Genomic DNA, 3,973 nt, shown 5'->3' with positions numbered 1-3,973 from the left:
CACCATACGAGCACCATGAGACCAAACAACCACCTTATGCTGTTAAACTATATTCTGTTATCATTATGTCGCAACAAAACCCAAACAGCCACCTGATTACTCGATCATACAGTCAACAATTGCAGTTCCCTTTTTCTATAACAAATTCTATTTTTCTAATTATATTGAACCCACACGTGTTTAGCTACAAGCTACTGTATATATATTTATTTTTTCTCAATGTTAAACCATCGTGAAACCACCTGCACGGTTTCTTTCTTCTATCTCTATTCGCACATACAATCACAACAAACCCACCTTCATCCCTCTCACTATCTCTCACTCTTCTCCATTTTATTATTCTTTTCGGGAACCATCATCAACAACCACACCACAGGTTCATCACCACCAACGATAACCCACTTCATCACCACCCAAAACCCTCCTATTATTACCATTGATCACATCCAAACTACATCGGGTTCTCTTTCTGTCCCAAACGAATTTCAACTCAAAAACCATCGAAACTTTTTCTGTAATTCCCGCTATAATATATACATATTACTTTACCGTGATGATGTTGACGAATGAAGATGATAACGATGATGTTGTTATGAAAAGCTTCGGAGAAAGGTACTGTGTTATAATAATAACAACATGTATTATAATAATTGCTTTAGGTATTAGATAGGACCCATGTTGGAAATCAATTAGAGAAGTGGCAGACAAAAGATGAGTTGTTCTTGTAATTATACGAGTAATATATTCACAGGGATATTTACATTCGATTTAAACTGCAAAACCTAACAAATTAATAGCATAGGCCGTGTCCTACTTCTTCTATTGGGCCGGCATCATCAGTGTTTTTTTTTTTTTAATTTACATGGAATAGCAATTGGGCTGTAACAGTTGGTGGGCTGTTGAGGTGGGTTACGGCTTCCTTGGGTAATCGAGATCCAACATGTATTAAAAGGTGTTATCGTTTAATCCAGCCTGCTAGGATGATCCTTCTGATTTCTACTCTGAACAAATCCACACGCGTGTTTTTTTTTTTACTTCGGTGCTTTTGTTGTTAGAAGTCGATATATAATATGATAATGAATCTGACTATGATGAAGGATCAAGTGGTGATGGTGGAATGAAGTTGGATGACTATGCCACGATGATGATGATGATCATATTATGTAATAATGATGATGATGATAAAGTTATGATGATGGTATGAAGATGATATTGATCATGATGTTAGTTAATTTGATGATGATGATGATCATCGTGATGATGATGATGTACTAGGTTATAAATGTTATTACTCAGGTTATTAAATTTTTAGAAGAAGGAATTAGAAGCAGACTGTTACGGGGTAAATAAATTTTGGTTAATAGTTAAAACAGAAAAACGAGACAGCTTGAATGGTTAAGAGGTGTGGTCGTGGAAGCAGGAGGTTGCGGGTTCGAAACTGGGTGACTACATATTTATTTTTATTTTTTATTTTTTTTGCTGGCTTGACTAGTGTGAAGCTTGAGTCTGGTAGGCTGCCTTGTGGATCCAATTAAACATCCATATGGCCCATTAACTTGGGCTCCTTTCAAGTATACTTGGACTATTATCTTAATGGACTTATGTTAGGTATACACATTATTATTATTATTATTATTATTATTATTATTATTATTATTATTATTATTATTATTATTATTATTATTATTATTATTATTATTATTATTATTATTAGAAGTATCCTTATTGTTAAAAATATCATTATTAGTAAAATTATCATATTTACTAAAAGTATCATTTTAAGTAAAAGTATTATATTTATTAAGATCATTAATATTAATATTATTATTACAAATAACATTTTTATAAAAATTATCATTTAAATTAATATTAGGATTATTATTATTATTAGTATTATTTTTAGAGACATTACTGCTATTTTTATCACTATTATTATTACCATTATAATTATTATTATCATCAGTATTATTATTATTGATATTATTATTATAATCAAACAAAACTTATTACTACTGATGTATAAATATATTTATAAGTAATATTACATATGAATTAATTATATTAGCAATCTTTAAATAAATATTCATATATATATATATATATATATATATATATATATATATATATATATATATATATATATATATATATATATAATCAATTAGGTATTTTAAAAATATAAAGATATAAAACTATACAAATAATAATCATTTTCAAATATATATATATATATATATATATATATATATATATATATATATATATATATATATATATATATATATATATATGCAAATCAAATATATAATATATAAAGTTATAATATATGAAATTGTTCGACTACGTGTATGTGTTCTAATATATATATGAACAATATAGGTTCGTGAATCCGAGGCCAACCCTGCATTGTTCAGTTGTTTAATGTCATCATATGTATTTTTACTACAAAATACATTAGGTGAGTTTCATTATTCCCTTTTTATATACATTTTTGGGCTGAGAATACATGCAAATGCTTTATTAACTATTTTACAATATTTATATGTGTGAGTTTCATTTGCCTTTTTACCCTTTATATTTTTGGGCTGAGAATACATGCGCAACTTTTATAAATGTTTTACGAAATAGACACAAGTAATCGAAACTACATTATATGGTTGAATTATCGAAATCGAATATGCCCCTTTTTATTAAGTCTGGTAATCTAAGAATTAGGGAACAGACACCCTAATTGACGCGAATCCTAAAGATAGATCTATCGGGCCCAACAAGCCCCATCCAAAGTACCGGATTGTGACGATCGCTCCAAATCCATATGGACAATACATCATTCATTGATTTCATTGTGAGGTATTTGACCTCTATATGATACGTTTTGTAAACATTGCATTCTTTTGAAAAGGCACACCATAAATGAATATTTAAATCAAAGGTTTTCGACATCTGATGATTTCTACATATAGACAATCACTGTAAATAATAGTTTACAATAGTACTTCCATTGACAATACAGTCAAAATAAGATACATGGTGATGATTTGGTGAATGCAACGTTTCCTTGAAAAATATACCATGTATGACTCCATGCATATAGCTTGTCTAACATATAAGCAAACAGTGGAAGACTTCTAGGAAACTTGAGAATAAACATGCTAACAAGTGTCAACACAAAGGTTGGTGAGTTCATAGTTTTAGTGTTTCGCATAATCTGTATATAAAAGTGGATCACAAGATTTCAGTTGTTTCATCCAGAAACGTTTATCAATAGATTATATAAAAATGGATCACAAGATTTCAGTTGTTTCATCCAGAAACGTTTATCAATAGATTATATAAAAATGGATCACAAGATTTCAGTTGTTTCATCCAGAAACGTTTATCAATAGATTCTACATAACAGAGCACTCTGGTAACTAAACTTAACATATATATAATTTGTACCCTTTGTATAATCATCTTAATAATACACGCAAACCAACGTGTACGCTTCTCAAATAGCATACATCCGTTAAAAGGCTAGTGCTCTAGCTCGGACGGGGATATCAAGCCCTATGGATCCATATACTACTACTCGCGCCCACCAGTTCTTATAACTGGCAGTTAACAGTTACCAAAGTTAAGGGATTTTCGGTTCAAACTCAGTGTAGAATTTAGTATGTACTTGTATCCATTGCGTTTAAAATAAAATGCATGTATTCTCAGCCCAAAAATATAGATTGCAAAAGCAATTAAAAAGGGAGCAAATGAAACTCACGCATATAATTATTGTAAAATAGTTAATAAAGCATTTGCATGTATTCTCAGCCCAAAAATATAGATTGCAAAAGCAATTAAAATGGAAGCAAATAAAACTCACAGTTTAATATTGATATACAATATTGCAGGAAAGCACGTAGACGCATCGGAGATGATAAACACGAGGTTTGATTCACAAAAATACCCCCAAACATTACCCATAATTTCCTTGGCAATA

The sequence above is a fragment of the Rutidosis leptorrhynchoides genome, chromosome 10, assembly GCF_046630445.1.
Source record: "Rutidosis leptorrhynchoides isolate AG116_Rl617_1_P2 chromosome 10, CSIRO_AGI_Rlap_v1, whole genome shotgun sequence".
Taxonomy (NCBI): domain Eukaryota; kingdom Viridiplantae; phylum Streptophyta; class Magnoliopsida; order Asterales; family Asteraceae; genus Rutidosis; species Rutidosis leptorrhynchoides.
This window is presented reverse-complemented; position numbering follows the sequence as displayed.